The sequence below is a fragment of the Pseudopipra pipra genome, chromosome 7, assembly GCF_036250125.1.
Source record: "Pseudopipra pipra isolate bDixPip1 chromosome 7, bDixPip1.hap1, whole genome shotgun sequence".
NCBI lineage: Eukaryota > Metazoa > Chordata > Aves > Passeriformes > Pipridae > Pseudopipra > Pseudopipra pipra.
In genome coordinates this window covers 5,623,735-5,642,193 of record NC_087555.1, presented here as the reverse complement: position 1 = coordinate 5,642,193, position 18,459 = coordinate 5,623,735, and the positions used below count along the sequence as shown (strand labels likewise).

At 43.1% G+C, this 18,459-nt stretch overlaps 1 long non-coding RNA gene across 2 annotated transcripts in view; it reads right to left on the bottom strand.

Moving 5' to 3' along the window:
• LOC135417559 (uncharacterized) overlaps positions 1–18,459 on the bottom strand; it is a 119,587-nt gene that overhangs the window by 71,454 nt on the left and 29,674 nt on the right. The window lies entirely within an intron of this gene.

Here is an 18,459-nt window from a genome sequence, read left to right as displayed (position 1 = left end):
ACTGCAGGCTCAGCTGCAAAACACATGCATAGCAAACTATGCTGGATCCCACTGTGCCGTAGAGTGAATGTAAACCAAAATCTTCCAAAATCACTGGTGATCTCAGACCATATCTGTTCCTGTATTTCTCACCAGACATCCCTTAGAAGAAAGTGACTTCAGAAAGCACAAAGCACCCAGAAGTGGCAAATCAGACATTTGAGCACATCTCTCCACAGACATGTGAAGTGGAGGCAACCCAACATCACTGATCATGAAAGCATAAGAAGATCCAGTATATGGTCAGGCCAAAGATTTGCTCCCATTACCCTTCCTTCAGGAGAGACCACAAAAATCTCAAGCTAGGAAATAATAAATAACCCAGTCACACTACCCTCCACCCTTCAGCAAACAGTTTCTTCAGGCTGTAGCTTCACATCACAGAGATCCTGCTGACACGGCCAGATGAAGGAGCCTGTCCTCTCCATCCATATCCAGCATGTCACACTGTTGTGCAGCAAGACTGTCCTATAGTGTTCATAAAACTGTGCCATAAACAGGCAGGAAAAAATATCTCTTCAGAAGGATGTAAAGAGCCAAGAAAAAGTAAGATGCGTTGTTTGTATTTTTGGTTTTTGATGTGGTATCATATGTGTTTGTGACAGCAAACCTGAGATCATTGCAGTAGGGGTGATGAAAATGGAGTGGGAACCAGCAGGAATTCTCCAGGTTGATATGGTCCTTGCATACTCTGAATGATGCAATTAAAGCCCTATTTTTTCTTCAGAAAGTGAAATCTGTGCCATGGTAGGAGGGGCCTGACCACAACCACATAAATGAGAGGACAACAGTCTATGGCAGTGATAACTGTACCTGCCAAACTTACACTACAGCAACAAAATACTGCCTCTGCTTTTACAAGCTGGTGGTAATGCAAGTGATGCCACCCAATAAAGAGTCCCAGATATGGGAGCTCATAGCTCACGTCCTTGTCAATGTTACCTTGAGTCCATCACAATGGCAGCATGCCTTTCAAGGAAATTGACCCCATCACTTGTAAAAAGAAAGGAAAGCCTCCCTCCTGATGTATTTTTAAAGGGTTTAATACACTGTGTCTCAGATTTAAATCAAAATGTCTAGATGATACTTACTTTCAGGCTCCCTCTGTGAGCTCCTCACCTCCCTCCCAGGGAGCAGCTGCTCCACATGGATTTGCAGCACAATGTTGAACTTTTTGTTGTACTCCAGCTTACACCTAGATGAAAAGGGTCACAGCACAGGAAAGCTTTGCTCAGCAGCCCTCCCAGCAGGGCCATGATGAAGGACACGCTCCCAAGCTGACAGGGCTAAGCTCCCTCCTCTCCAAGAGCACATACCCAGTTCTCATGAATGGGGCATCCCTGCTCTTTATCACACCTCCCAGCTTGAGGACTCTCATGCAGCAGCACCCAGGGAAGTGCCCCTTCTGCACAAATAACTACTGTTCATTGTTAACAAGCCGAAAACAAAGACTTACAGAACTCGAGCTGTCCTGGGGCCTACATAATTTAACTGCTGGGCCCTGCATCTCTGCCTAATGCGTCACACTGGGACTCAGGACCTCATTGTACCCTGGAACTAAACAAGGAAAAGACTACTGAGTCCCAGCCCCACCGGAGGGAATGTGCTGAAATCAGCCTTTGACAATGGGCTGCGGAGAGAAAGCCATTCCAACCACAAGATAGCCACCCAGCTGCACTGCTTGCTGACCTTTCCAGGTAAGCCAGGTACTACAATTTGTACTGTTAGCCATGTAGCATTTGAACATATGCTTCCCACGCTGCACTGACCCCCACTGTGCTCTATAATCACTCCATTTGCAGGAGTGCAAACCTCAGCTAGTGCACAGTTTGCACATTAAGCTCAGAGTCGTTGGTGTGACAGTATCTGTCTCTACGACTGTTAACTGAGTGGTCAGATTCCCAGAGATGTGAATATGCTCCAAGCAAAGCCTTAAAGCAAGGATAGGCTGCTCTATATGATGCTCAGCAAAGCATGCAGTCTTATATTAATGTCCTTCCCAGCTACCACCCATTTAGCAGTTGCTCCTTTGCTGCAGGAGCACAAAGAGGGAGTCACCTTATTTCCTGCAAGGTACACACAGGCTATTGCAGCTTAGTGGCTGTGAGGTCACTCACTCAGCACCACAGCCACATCTGGAGGCCAAGGATGGGGACAGCAGCCTTAGGACTTTATAATTCCAGCTTTTCCCAAGCATTAACTGCTTCTACGGTAAGCGAGAAGCAGGTAAGACGGGGCAGTAATTCAGTGAGAGTCCCGTAAGTCAAGCTATCAGGCAGCATGATCACATGTGGTTGTGCTTACTGTCCAAGAGAAGGGAGCCAGGCAAAAAAAGCAACCACAGCTCAAAAGGCAATTTCCTTCTATTTAAAAATAAATACAGAAGACTAATTTAAGTTCTTAAATTAACAGGTTTTCTCCTCAGGATTGGATCCAATATCACATGGTTTGTTTGCAGATATCTAAACTAACGATCCTTCAAAAACCAGCTTCCTGGGGCATCATATTGCAATGCAGAGCAGTGCCTGGGAAGCCACCCTGCCCGCCACAGCTGGGCCTCTGCTGAGCCCACCACCACATAAGCAGTCCCACATGCACCCAGATTTGCATAAAAGGAGTAGTTATCAGCAATTAGGCTTGCCAAGGCAAAATTCTTCAAGGCTGCTTTACAACTAATGACAGATGTAGTATTCCCAAGTTTATGCTATAATTTATTCTTATCCTGGGCAGAAACATAAGGAAAACACACTGTGCATTTTGCAAAGCCTCTCATTTAGGCATCTGAAAAATAATAAAAAGGGGGAAGGAGGGAAGATGAACAGGGACAAAAAGAAAGAATAAACTGCAGGCACAGAGCCAGAATTTAATATTCAGCAATGGTGACAAATATCCAAACTGATTTGCTCCTGAACAAGTCAACTTTTACCTGTTACTCACACCAGAGGATTCCAGCACCCCATATTTCCCAGCTGTACTGTTCCTTCAGGGTTTAATCACAGGTAACAATCACAGTGTGCAGACTAACACAGCTGCATTACAAATTAGCAGATCAAACCTGACCAGCCTGAGAGGGAAGTGAAGAAGGGATTGTAGCAAAGGGTAAACCCATTACCATCTAGGACATGAAGCATCACTCTCTTCTCATGCTTCCTCCGCCTCTGCCATAAACCCAGCACTAGAGGCTGAAAAGCCACCACAGTCTGCAGGATGATCCTGTGGCTCTGGGTGCCAGGACATCCTGGACCTGGTGAAAGTCCCTCACACCTTGCCTGCAATTCCAGCTCTCCTCAATACCACTCCAGCTCAGTATGCAAAGCTTGTGGCAGAAAAGGTGAGTGAACTGTGCCAGAAATTTCTGCAGCAGCTGTTGCATGTTGCATGTAATCATAGGATAATTCAGCCTGGAAGAGACCTCAGGAGGTCTCTAGCCCAACCCCTGCTCAAACAGGGTCAGCAACAATTTATTACGAGGTTGCTCAGAGCTTTAGGATCCATAACACCAGGTCAGCATCACCATGCTGCATTATTTCCAGAAAGTAATTATCTCTCTCTTTCCTCACAAGAGGAAACAAAGCTGGGATGAGGAGTTTTCTCTCATCGTCTCTCTTTAGAGAAATGGAGACCCTTGGTGGCTGCCCAGGTAGTCACAGCCTGAGATCAAAAATCCTCTGAGGCAAAGTCCTCCTCCTGCTCTACAGAGCAGTTCCTAGATTAAAATTTGCATTTTCCTTCTTTCAGGAAGGTTTCCAGCTGCAGAAGTGGTGTGGCCACTGCTTAATTCAACCAGCTGATCTGGAACAACCAGCCCACCAGAAGAAGTAAACCATGTGCATGTGGCAGAAATTATCCTAATTCCACTCATACAACTGCAGGCATGCAGCACTTAGGACCCATTCTGACAAACATGTCAGAAAGTTCAGTTCAGTGTTAACAAGGAAATCAATAATGGACAGAAGCAAGAAGACAGCAAATCTGGACAACTTTCTGATGTCTTTGAAATGTAACCAAGTCAGGACACATTTCTGGGGAATCAGAAACCATTCTGGTCTGATGATACACAGTGGTAATGGAGAGGGGTTTATTGGTTTCTGCAGGCTTTGGACACCTGTAATTCAAAATCCACTGCATATTTCAAAACATTTTTCTATTTGATAGACCATAAAAGGAACCCATCTGCATGTGACATGCTGTTCTGTTGCTGGGAGAGACTTTTTCCCAGTCTCAGATGTTGTAAAAAGGCACTTCAGCACCACAGATGCTTTCCTGAAAGCTGATTCCAGTGTAACTCTGTGCACGAGCTCCAAATCATGGTAAATATCATTATTAATATTGCAACATCATGTGCTCAAAGGTCACAGAACACCAGCACTAAAGCCTAATGTTCCTGGCACCCTATCCACTCTGCATTTGAACAGGACAGGTCCCCTCTCAGCCCTGTGCAAACACATGGAGGATGCACAAATGCAAACTCACTGAGTAATGAAAGTGTCCCCTAGGGCAGACAGTTCCAGCAATCTCAAACACTGACACAGCACTGTGGTCCTGGGCCAAGGAGCCACAGAGAGTCACTCAGTGGGAGTGAATCCTGCACCCATCAGTCACTGCTAGTGGATAGAAAGGAATGGCACATGGTCCAAGATTTTCAACTCTGTGGAGGTTTTTCACTGCTAAACTCAACGGGTCTCTCCATCGTGTACAAACTTCATTCCTCAAACACCTTGTCAAGCCTATTCTAAGTTGGCACAGCCACATGCTAAATGTGGCCAAAGCCACATGCTAAATGCAACAGTCACCACTGCTCAAACTGCTCAGGAAAAGGTTTTTAGTATGTACAGACCAAAGCAGCATTCTCCAGGCCTTGTTTTCAAAAACAGGTGAACAAGCTTGGGTAATATAATAGCAATTTTGCAATACCAGCCCTGCAGCTGTGTTTGTAGAGAAGATCAACCTCAGCAATTAAAGTCTGACAAAATGATCAGCAACTAAAAACAGCCTTGCAATTTCCTGGAAACCATGGTAAAGAAAGCACTACCTGACATATCTATTGTAATTCACATGCAGATGTTCACAGTTTTCTTCACACCCTGGATAAATACCAAAGATATTTTTGCTCCCAGGTTTTGTTACGTCTCACCTATCTGTGGCTGTCACATTTTGCAATGAAAACAAGACAACAGTTCCCTTACAGGTAAGATACTATGAAGTTTAGTACACATAACATGTAAATTCAATTTTCCCTGACACAAGGAGCAGTTGTGTACCTGACAAATTATCCTTATATCTTGATGTCAAAAAAGAACAGGAGCTAAGAAGGGGGCAAGTACCTCTCCACATAGGCAGCAGTGTAGCCCGGGATGGTGAAAGTGCCAGGGCATATGCTGAGAAGTTGCTGTGGAGCAAGGAGGAGGATCCCTGCCTGCTGCCCTAAGCAAGAGCCTAATCTTTCCTCTCCTCCTTGCAAGAATTTTTCTTGCTGCCTTTCTCTTGACCCTTCATAAAAAGCAGGAGACAAGTCTTTAATGAATTTCCTACAGGCCTCATCCTCTTTTGCATGGTCAAGCCCTGCACAGGATCAAAGATGTTTAGTTTGCCTCTGCAAGTGGGAAGCAGGAGTCCTGGGAATCAGCTGTGGGACAAAGAGGTCACTTCTGATGGGGAGATTTCTCCAGAGAGATAACTCTGCACCCTCCTTTCATAGCACAATTAGATCCCACTTGAATAAATTTTCTTTTTCCCTGCTTTCTATTTTTTCCTCATATTTTTTCCTCATATTTTTTCCCAGCTATGTGCTGGCAGCAGACACTGGTAACTGGAAACAGGCACATCTAACAAGGCCCTCAGAGCCGCATGTCCTCCTCCTGTGTTTATACCACCTGCAGTTTTCCCACTAAGCTTGTCTATTCAAATTTCACCTCCCTTTCCGTCCGGTATTATCAGGGCTCATTTATGTTAAGACAGTTAACACCTCATTAAATTATATGGAGGCACAGCTATTTGCTAGGAGGAGAAACAAAACTTATGATTTGAAAATACGTGGTTACTTACATATGCATGACTTCACACATACAATACATGAAGTGTATGTAGATGGTAGATTCATGGTTTGCTATATTGTGAGACTACTGATTGCTGCTTTAAGCAATGAGCAGGTAAATCTTTTAAGTCACTGCTTGCAAGACTGTGTCCAATGCAGGCCACGGGACATGAACCATTTCTGTGTCTGTGAGACCTACAAGATATGTGTGGCTCTGCTTTCTAGCTTCATACAATCTAAAAAAGTCTTTGTCCTTCAGAAAGAGGAGACAGTCAAGGGATTATGAATAATAATGGAAAAGGGATAAAAGTGAAAGAAGCAGCAAAGGATTATGTGCTTTCAGTGGAAATTTGGAGAGAGATGAATAGTGCCTGAGACACAACAAACATCTTCCAGCAGATGCAGAAGAAGGTGACCCAATTTTGGTCCAGTAAAACACAGTTACTGAGGTTGAGAGAAGCCATTCAGACGAGCTGTGTTTCTTGTATCCATTTGCAACTCTGTCTTAAAGTAAAAAACATATGATGAGTTACACATTGCAATATCATAATCTGCTTAATTGCACATTCTGGACCATTAAGGAGGAGGCAGCTGACTAGAGAACTACTATAAAGATAGGAAAGTTGGATTACTCTTTGTGTTAGAAAACTGGTCAACTGCAAAAAGTGACTGATGATTTGGGGGGATATATCAGACTAACTGCTAATCCCTTGTACTGCAATTATTTGGGACACTGAAAAAAAATGAAATTTCATTCCCAAAAGAGAGGTTTCATCACCCATTACCAATTAAGGAAATAGCTCATTTAAACCTTCAGGAGTCCAACAAATTGTTTCATCAAAACTTCTGATGCTGCCAAAACACAGGATAAACACCAGGAAAACCACCCTGCAACTCACTTCTCACAGGGCTATTGCAATGCCTCTCAAAGGGGGTGGGAAAAGCCCTGTTTTGTATGTTAAACACTACAGCAAAAAATACTTGTCCGTGATGGGAAAAAATGAAGCCAGCTCAGACTGGCACAGTTTAAAAACCCTCCCAATCGCACATCGACAAATTCTCACACCAAATTCCACTCTGAGGCCAGGAACCATGCTGAGATATACCCTCACTATGTGCCAGTTTGACCACAGCAGAATAGTTCACTCTATCCCCACTGTACATGTTCAGAAACAATTAAAATTACTTCTTTCCTGGAAAAGAGATTTATAGATTTACTCTGATTCATTTTTTTTAACTTCTGCCAAGATTCTGGATCTTCTGCCAAGCCTGTGTTACACTGTTAATACAGACTTTGCTTACTGATTTTGGTACAAGTAAGAAGGAATGAACCTGTGATTCCAAGCTCCAGATACCAAGTTGCTGGACTGCTGCACTTTATATTACTGGAATCTAATATCTGTCACCTTTTCCAAACAACAGTTACTATAGAAAGCTACTTTTTGTGTCCTGTAAAGTATCTCACACATTATATTTGTCATTTTCAAAAAGGAAAACAAAACAAAAAGCAGCCTCAATGAAACAGGGATTTTCCTGTTACATCCTACCTTTTCCCATGTAAACAGATCCTCATTGTGGTTTATAGTGACCAGTGCTAGAGACATAATGTGGATTTTCTTATCAAATGAGGATGTCACCCCAGCTGTGCAGGTGCCCTAAGCACTTCTACACTAGGAACTGGATTTGAACCTCTCAGATAATCATCCCAGGGTGGTTTCCCAGCTGAGAGCAGCGCAGCCAAGCTCCCTCCTTACCCATGAACCAGCAGTCCAGGATGCAGAGTGTGCTCCATTCTGCTGGGCCCCACTGTGCCCTGATACCTTGGAGCCAGGGAATATGTTCACTGTGACACGTGCACTTGTACCGAGGCAACTCAATCTATAGCTGAAGGTAACAAATTTAGCTGAGGTGTGCTGAGCTCTCTGGTGCTGGCTAAATCTCAGGCTGAACACAGGTTTCTGCATATGACGTGCAGTTGGTGGACAAGTCCACTGCTGGACATGAATGTGACTGAAAGGGTTAATTTACCACACAAGGGGTTTCAGAAGACACCTTGTTCTTTAAAAAACTATCTGTAGTTGGTATGTACCCACCTGACCAAAAGCATTGCTGGGATAAGGGCTGCATGCCCTAGAGTGGAGTGACAGACCATATCTTCAAAACAGGCTATGAATTTGGAAAGATTTACACAAATCTGTGTTCCTGTTTTTCTACAGGAGGAAAACTCCTGCCCAAAGAACCCTCACTGTGAGAATGCATGCCTGACAATACCAATAACCTTTGATGTCACATGTTAACGCTCCTGTGTAAGTTATGAGGCAGTTTCCAAATTTCATACTTAATCCTGGCGTCTGCTGCTGCTGAACAATTCAGCCTTCTGTTAACAGCTGTCTGTGCTCCAGTCAATGAATGTGGCTTATATTTGCCACAGCAAAGCCATTATGTATAGCCCAGCGTGCCTTCATGACAGTCTCTTCACATTCCTTTTGATAAACAGTTGCAAGCAGAGCACAGAGAGGAGAGGTGATCAGTGCTTGAACACACGTCCCAGTACACTGGGAACCACATCTAGCAGGATGGGGGTCTTCAGGCTGCAAGTTTCCCAAAAAAATCTTCCAAACTCTGACTTCACATCAGCTGTTTTGGCGGTGCAGGAAAATGCTGACTGCCCCTCTCCCACCCAAGCATGTGCACAGTCCAACAGGCAAACATCATCTGGGAAATGACCATCACCTGGGATGTGGCTCAAAAGACCAACTGAGCTACACTGGCATTTTCCCTTCCACCTCACCTGACCACACTTTGAAAAAGTGAGAAGGCTGAGGAGAAACTCATCTGTCCCCAGCATTTTTGAATCTGCTGGTATTTCTCAGAACCAATCATACATATGATAAACAATCATATGGGGCACAAGATGCACATCAAAATAAGCAATTTTAAATAAAAAGTATGCCAAATATGTGCTCCTTTACTTTAATCTTCAGTAACTGGCACTTATAGAGCACAGATGAGAGTTCAAGGGCAGTAAGGACATGTATGCAAAAGTTACAATTTGTGCTATGTGCAGCCAAATAAAAGAGGCCAGCAAGCTGGAAAGAGAGATCTTTCCCTGTGAACTAAGGAGTTCCTGCAATTCAGATGTGTTGTTCACTTTATTGGGAGCTGTTCTTTTAAGGTCTTTATATTCTCCAGGTTGCAAACTAATGTCACAAGATGCCACTACATATCACAGTATTGGAAAATAATGTTGGCAGGTGCAATCCCAAGAACTTTCTTCATTTTAAGGAAAAAGTAGCTTTGGTTATTACCCAGAAAAACAATATAGGTATAGGGGAAAATCATCGATAGCTTCCAGCCCCATTAAAGGAGGGTTATTCGTTAATCCATCACACTGCCTGTCCTTGCCAGCACATGACAACAAAGAGCTACAAAACCCTTTCTCTTCCCTGGGAAACCAATGAAGCTCCCCTGGCCAGGAACAAGGGTTGGTCCAGCAGTGAACCCAAATCTTGCTCCAGGGGGATGTCGGGTCAGTGCCTCCACCCCTGATTGCAAGGGCACCTTTGGCAGAGGGAAGGCAGGTGACATCTTTCTTTTCTGATTGAACAGAACAGGTGAGAGATCTCAAGCAGACATTCTCTCACTCAGGGATACTTGGTGCTTAACTGTGCTGTGTAGACATTTCTGAATCAGGCTTTCCTAGTTTTTCAAAGCAAAATGGCAGAGCTGGCTTCAACCAGCACAAAATACCAGGATGACACTGGAGATATTCACAGGCCAACCCTGTGGTTGCTTTGGGACCCCTCTTTTCCCTGGCTGTCTCTTACAAAAGCTGGTGATTTCAACTTTAGAAAGTTACAGCTCCCACTGTACCAGCCATCAGCTATAGCCTCCCGAGCTCAAGCAAGTAACGAGGAAAGTATGGTTAATGTTGGATTTCCTCAGAGACAGGGAATATTTTAGAAAGGCCACTGAATCTTATAAGTCTCATACACTACAGCAAGAAACATGTTATTTTATATGTCAGGCACATGTCAACATACACAGCAAGCATTCTTCTTCCAGCTCTGAAAAATAACCCCCCAAGCCCAAGTCTCAGTGCATGTATGTGTACTTCAAGCCTCTGGAGTGTTCTTCAAGTCTCTAAAATAATCTCACATCTTATGACTCATATACAGTCAGCCCTTATGAGTCAACCCTATTATTTGTAAGCACCATTCTTATGCTTTTTCATTAGGCTATAAAAAGAGAAGAAAGATAACACTGCTGCTGCTGCTGCCCCTCTAGCTGACATTATTTAGCCTTCTTTTCAAAAAAGAAAGGTAGGATTTGTCTTTGGTCACTAAGACTGAAATCTGTTCCAAAAATGTGTCTTGTGGGGCCTCAATCAGGCTAAAGGTTGAAAAAGCAGCTTGAAAAAGCAATCTGCTTTAATAAGAGTTTAATGTGATACATCTTGAGCACCTCAGTTGCCAGGATACCTTTACCTGCTCCTTTCAGAGGCAGGGATGTGGTGGTGGGACTCATCTTGTGCTGACCAGTCCAGAGAAGGAATCATCTGGTTCATGATGGGTGCCAGGAATGTTTGATGGCAAGATGACCCTGCCAGCCATGTAGCTCCAAGTAGGTGGGAGACTAAAAGTACAAGGAGACCAGGAGATGACTTAGATGCAGAAAATGAAGAAGCACAACACAGAAACCTAGACATGCACAAGGGCTCCACAATGCTTAAAAGGACTTGGTTGCAAGGCCATGGGAGAAGGACAGCCCTACTCTGAACCCCAGGCTGTTAGAATCATAGAATCATAGAATCGATTGGGTTGGAAAAGACCTCCGAGATCATCGAGTCCAACCCTTGGTCCAAATCCAGTCCATTTACTAGATCATGGCACTCAGTGCCACGTCCAATCTGCGTTTAAAAATCTCCAGGGATGGAGAATCCACCACCTCTCTGGGCAGCCCATTCCAATGCCTGATCACTCTCTCTGTAAAGAATTTTCTCCTGATATCCAACTTAAATTTCCCCTGGCGCAGCTTAAGCCCGTGCCCCCTTGTCCTATTGCTGAGTGCCTGAGAGAAGAGACCAACCCCCACCTGGCCAGAACTTCCCTTTAGGTAGTTATAGACGGTGATGAGGTCACCTCTGAGCCTCCTCTTCTCCAGGCTAAACAACCCCAGCTCCCTCAGCCTCTCCTCAGCCTGTTGCTGACACCTGCCATTGCCCATCCACAGGACCTCTCAAAAGCAGGCTGCCCTCCCACTAGGTACAAGCTACGTACAAATCCAATATGTCTGTGCAGCAAAACAGTCTGAGGTTTCATCCAAGAAGGAAATCTTGCCCCCTTTTCACTCTGTGCTCCCCCAGCAGAGCATTCAGACCATTTCTTCAGCCTACCATCGCTTTTACAAGGACAGGCAGAGCAGTTGGGCCTTGTCTTTAACCAGTGTGTTCACAGAAGTACTGTGAACATCTCTACATCCAGAAGTCCCTGTGGAAATAACAAAAAAATTGTCTCTGAGCCAAAAAAGCTCTCCAGCACAAATCTAAAATCATCACCTGCACAGACTATGATATACACATATATTTTATTTTCATTTAAATTACAGGAGCCCCACTGCACTCTGATTGATTTCCTGCATGTGACTAATGAAATAGCTCCAAACAAGCGCTTCTCTGAGTCATGTATCTTCCCCCCTTTATATATTAGCTACCTGTCAAATTACAATGACAGCTCTATTAGTTTGGGATTCCATTGGACAAAACAGGAACAAATGCCTTGAACAGCAGAAACCTCCAGTGGCCTGCATGCAGCGAGGGTGATCCTTTATAGCATTCCACTTTATACAAAGCTGTAAACCACATACATCTCAATCCCTTTTGATATAGTTGGAGTAACTACTGCCATTTATGTTCCTCATACCAAAATACCACATAGCCTTTCCAAAAACCATTTCTGCAGTTTACACTAAAAATAATCCCACGTGACTTTTGCAGACCAACCTTACTAAGAATCTCTACTTATTCACGCACTTAGTTATTAGGACTTTAAACGAAGCTGATAATATTCTGAGAGTATCTGTTACATCACCTCAACATACTAAAATGACATAGTTTCCCCTAGAAAATGAGATATGATGTAGGCCAAGTCATTTAGGAGATGATTATGCTGGAGCCCAGCAGCAGGAATTACATTAGCAAAGAAAATGTACACAGGCAAAAGAGAACAGGGTTTGGCTTTTCTAGTGGCTCAAATTTTGGTTTCATTATATGGTATGACATTATAAGTTTAATAGCAAGTACACCCTTCTCTCCTCCTTATAGCACATAATGCAGACTTTTTATTTTTTTCCAACTTTGCTGCCTTTGCCTGCATTAAAATCCATCTCTCCTTTCCCTGGCCCTGAGGAGTTATTAGCCTGCAAGACTGGTTTTATGAATAGGTGTGGGTTTGAACACCTACACTGCAGACTTGACCTCAGGGTAAAATGGAAATGCAGTATCATCAGTTGGGAAGTATGTGAAGATGAGAGCTAGTGAGCCATGAAGAGGTATCTGAAATACAGAGGTGACTAAAGACTTTTTTGGTCAGTTTGTTTTTACCAGACCATTTTAAAAATATGGTCTCTTTGCTTTACATTCCGAGTGCACTGGCCAGATTTACAGACACCTCACACAGAAGGTGCCACATCCATTTGAAAATCCTGGCTTTTGAGAGGCCCCTCAGCACTAACCCTGCAGGTTTTTATTACAATTTATGGATGCAGCCCCCAGCGAGAGCCTATGAACCCATGATAATACAGCACCTGTAATCTGCAAACTTTTTATTTCCAGGTTGGGATTTCTGGAAGACACTTTACATCATTTCTGTGTTATAGATTAGCATGCCATGGTCCCCAGTTGTGGACTAATTCTCCCTAGGTTTCCCAGCACCCCCTCTCCGAAATGGTCCCTCTCAAGCTTCATTGTTCTGAGACCAGCCAACACCCCGTGGTTCTGCTGCCTAAGTGCAGGGGACTCATGGCACTGACAATCAGGACTTGGATCCTGTAGGAGTACCAGATGCATTCTGCTCCCAGGGGTCAGGGAAGCAGGAACATATGCTGCAGTCATTAGTGACTGCTGAGCAACAGGGGAGTCTGACACGTCCTTGGCTCTTCAGTCAGGGCTCTTCATAGGACACAGCGCAATGGGCTCAACTGAAAAACCATGAATAAATGGTAGGATCAAACTGCAAAGGCCCCCACTGCTGATCCCCACAGACCAGTTGCTCACACCAGAAAGCAAAGGAAACGTTTTGGAATCACTATAAAAAAATATACATCATAAATAGCAATGGACACTTAATCCCAACCAGGGTTGTCACCTCCTGACATGAAGTCATCTGCGATCTGTGTCCAGCTTTAGCTGGAAGGCCTCACTATCTGTCAAGCTCCTTCCAGCTCTGCTTCAATGGTTTTGAGCAGCCTTGAACCCTCTGAACCCTCAGGAATGGGGCTGCATCTCTCTCAAAGGTCGCGTTCTGTGAAGGAATGCAAAAACAGCACCTCGCATTGCACTCCTGTCATAAATGCTCCTTGCAGAAAGCAGAGATGATTATGCCCTTGTAAATGACAAACCTCATTAGGAGAAACAACTTTCGTGCCTTTAACCTCATCTCTCCATACCCAATATACCTCTCCTTCATTTCAACTCTGGCAGTGACTATTTAGGGAAAACACAGCTGAAAATGGACGGCTTTTCTTTTAGATTTTCTGTCAATGAGCAGAGCTGAAAGCCAGACTACTTTCAACAGTACAAATTAACTTGGGGATTAGATGGTTGTTTCCTCCTGAATGAACATGAAAACATATCAGAGGGCTGAACTTCTATGCAGCACTACGACACTGTCATATTTCTTCATAGCTTTATTTCATATTTTCCCTACCCCTATGGACTTTAACCATCTTAAAAGCACAAAGAAAAGAGAGAAAAGGTAAAAAATTATTTTGTGCAATTTTATGACATATTTAATGTGAATATTTCTTTTTTTTTCTTGTTCCTTTCCAGATATTTAATTTAAGCAGAGCAAAAATATAATGATATATTCAGAGTAAAACACACAACGTTTTTCTGTTGTGTTCTCAGAGGTGCTCAGAGCTGACACCCCAGATGCTCTCTTCAAAACTAAGCCCTAGGAATACTTACAATCCTGCTGTACCTACAGAAATACAAAAAAAAAAAAAGAAAATTACAACAGTGGGCTATCAGTGGGCTTCGGATGAGTCCAATGGTGCTTAAAATCAAGGTTTAGGTGAAATTTCCACCCCGTACAGGCAGATGGCTCATGCTGTACCACCCTAATAAGCTTCTGTCCAGAAGGAGGAAGGGTTTATGTGGTCAAGACAACTCAAATGTATAACCGACCTCCAAGAGGTGTTTCCCCATAGGACTTCAAACTAATCAGTTTGTTTTGTTTTGCCTCAGCTTCCAGCCATCATGATCTTCCTGTCTCTGCTCCTCACCTGCCACATCTGTCTGTGACACAATTCTTCAAGGCAGAAAATTCCTGCATCCCCCATGTGCTTGTCCCAAGTAGAACTGGAATTAACACTCATAACGGGAGGCTTTGATTCCTTGCTAGAAAAAATACTGACAGCTCTCCAGCCCCTATGTTTTGCATTTCTACACTAGTTTAATTCTCTGTGATGCTCTCAACATGAACATGATATCCAGACCATGCTGCATCCCAGCTTGGATTGGACACTGTTCTCTGCCAGGCATTTGGTCTGTGACACTCAGACTCTGACAACAAAGTAAGGTGTACAGGTCTGTGTGTTTGTGTACACAGACACCCCCCCACCACTCTCTCCTACATTTTTATCAGTGTTCAGCAGAAGATCATTTGGCTATGCACTCTTTATTGACAAACAATTAACACCTAAGTTCATTTTGTAGACAAAAGGATTTTGTATTCATCTGTTGATAAACTGACTTCAAATCATAGAGGAAACTGTGTTTGACAGTCCTGGCACACACTTGATTCAGTGAAGAAGATGCATTCAGCTAAGTCTCCAATCAGTTATGCAGACAAAATGAATTTCATCGTAGTTCTGTCAACAAAATGCTAACTTGCTTAAATGATTCTCTCGGCAAAATAAATTAACTTAAAATCCTTTTGTCCACAAAATAGAATTAGATGTTTAGTGAAGCCTTGTAAATACTATAGTCTGTTAGCTTAGCATGTGCAACTCAAACATATGGCTTAGCTGAGTCAGCGGCCCTTGTCTTATCAGGCAGGGCTGATCTTGACTATTCCAGCTTTTCACTCTTCTGTGAGGTCAGTATGATAAGAAGACCAGTCAGCTGGGATGCAGCATATAACAAAGTCGACCAGCACCACGGTAGGGAATCTTTTCCCTGGTGTTATTTAATCACTAGCAACTAGCAGGAGGAATTTGACATAAAGCCTAAACAAATCAGTCTCTTCCTCAAAAGAGAGGTTTCATCCTTAGAGCTGAAGTTTGACGTGGAGTTTCCATGACAAAACCTTTGATAAAATAGCAATTTAATGAGGGACTGCAGCTGAGATACCTCAGTAGATTTCATATTGTGAGCAAGAAAATGTAATTACCGTGCTTTAGATATCATGTGTCTACCTATGGAAAATTTCCTTCTGCTTTTTCTGTGTTGCTTCAAGTTCAAATTCACATATTCACATCTTGCTCAGAACCTAACTCAGAGAACTGAAAGTACTCAGAGCGCAGGTATTGACAGAAAGTACACCAAGTTCTGCCCAAGGCACTGGAAGTGCAAAAGGAACTGCACCAGAATCAACAGCAATCACCAGCCCTTGAGCTCACAACAACATCAATGAGAGTGTTTCTGGTGTGCCTTCATGGCATTAGCCAGTGCAAGGGAATCTGTGTGGGCCTCTTCCTACCTCATCTCCCCCAACACACATACACATCCCACTCCAGCCTGCAGAAAAATCAGGGAAGACACACCCTGATTTCACAATCATTTGGACTCTTCTCCTGAGAGTCAAATCCCCTAAGATAAGTCTGTTAAGCTGTTTTTTTACAAGTTCATTCTCTGTGTTTTACCAAGCACTACCTGCCCTATTGTCACCATACATTTTAATAATAAAGGAACATAAAGATAGTCACACCTGTATCTTCAGTGATGCCAGTCAAGGAATTTGGCAGGCTGGTGAAAAAATGAAACTCTTCCATCTGCTTTTGCAATATTCTTCCACTAGTATAAACAGGAGTTTTGTCCTCTTTTGGGGAGTTATTGTGGTTACAACAGAGTTAATTTCCAGGTGTGTGGAAAGTGTACAGTAACACAAGAAAATACCAAATTAATACTTAACATAACACTCTTTATGAGCATGAAAAGAATAAAACCTTTTCAAATGCAAATGCAGACTGAAAGAACAGATAAAGTTCTATGTTCTTCCAGCAACAACTTAGTTTCAAGTGAGCTAAAATCGCCTGTTTGTGTGTGCAATTGCAGACACTGAAAAGTCTGCCTGTGGCCAAAATCCTACTCAATATTTGAGACACTTCTGCAATATTGCCTTGTTATAGCACTCATTGAAATATAGTGGGTTTATTAATGCCTTCAGAACCACATGCTGTAGCCCAAAAGAGATGGAGCCTGCTGAAGTGTCTATCCTGCCTTATAAGACTTTAACAGAGCAGCCAAAACTGTGGGATTGTTTCCTACAGCTCTTATGGGCAAAATTTATTTTCTGTAACATGCTCTGAGTGTACCAACCACTAAAAATGGTCTAGCTGGACACACAGCTCTTTCTGAAATTCCGTAGACCTAGGTCTCCCACAAAGCTCTTTTGACATTTCCAGCCTGAAAGAGTGCATTCTGAAACTACATTTCAAGCAAAGCATGACAGTAACCAACTGGGGAATCTTGGAAACAAATACCTGCAAAAAAGCCTAGAAAATAAGCATAAGCATCAGCCTGGCTAGAAGATTCCCTGGCAAACAGTAGCAGAGGTTTAGGGAGCACGTGGCAGGGAAATCAGGTGTTCTTAACTGGTGTCGCTTCTGACTGTCATGGAATTACTCTTGACCCACCCCATCTTGGAGAACACAGCATCGGTCAAGGCCACAACACCAAATCAGCTTAAAACACTTCTTAAGCTAGTTCAAATAGATTTCTTCCTTTGTAATGGCTCAGCATCATGCATGTCACTATCCTGTCTTTCAAATGGATCCAGAAGGAGCAATGCATTAGAGCTAAAGAAATAACCCTGCAGTGAAAGCTGGGCATCATGACAGCCAATTTCAAATATAAGCTTTTGCTATATTGCCTAGGACTATGGACTAGAGAAAGGCTCCAAGGCACATAACGCTGCTCTCACCAGGACAACCTGCCAGGAATCCAACACTTCTGACTCTGTACTAGTCCTTGTTGAACCAAATGATGGAAGCAAAGGGGTCAAAGACCTCGGCTTGCCTTGGCCTGTGCTCAGAATCAGGTAATGTTCCACTCCCAGACTGTAAGTAAATTGTTACCTGAGTCAGAAACACGACTGCAAGGGAGTCACAGGATAGTGATAGCCCTGACAAGAAGAGCAAGCATTGGGAGAGCAAGGCAACAGGGAAGTAGAGAGCTGGAAGGCATATAGTGTTTTGTTTGTTCTTTAGCTAAGGTATCTCAAAGTCTCCAACACCTTAACTTGGGAATTCCTCTTTGTGAAGGAGAATTCGGAGGACAGAAATAAATGAAAATTTATATGGAAATAAACATCCAAATATGCATGAGGAAGGAAGAGGAGGGAAACGAGTGATTCATTATTATGGCTTACATATCATTACGCATTCATAAATTCCAATTTAATATATTTTTCTTCATTGCTTGGTTAATAAATCATCATTCGATTACAAAAGAGGAGTACCTGGATGGAACAGCAGCATTTCTGAAAAATATTCCTGGCACATGAATGACAGGAAAATTTATGGAGAATTCAGTTGCCTGACTGTCCTGCCTCCAGGAGAGAAGTCCATGCCAGTATCTAAACCTTTCCTGACAAATCACACAGCAGATGCTGTCTTTCATGGAGTGAGGTTTTTAGACCTCCTTTGGCTTGATTTTTGTTAGACCTCCTTTGGCAGCCTGCAGAATATCTAATAGTGGTGAATAAGGGTTAGAAAAGAGCCAGACAAAGTGCTACTAAGCCTGCGCTAGCAGGCCTGTCTCTAGGATATATGAAAAATATACTGGTGTGTTCCTCACTTAGCTGGAGTTGTCAAATCAATCAAGAGATCCTTCAAGGGTCACTACTATTTTTAAGAGCTAAGAGTTTTCAAGAACAAAAAAATTACTATCCAGTCTACCAACAGCTCGCTGTTTTCTAGTTTATCTTCGTTTCATCTCCCCTCTT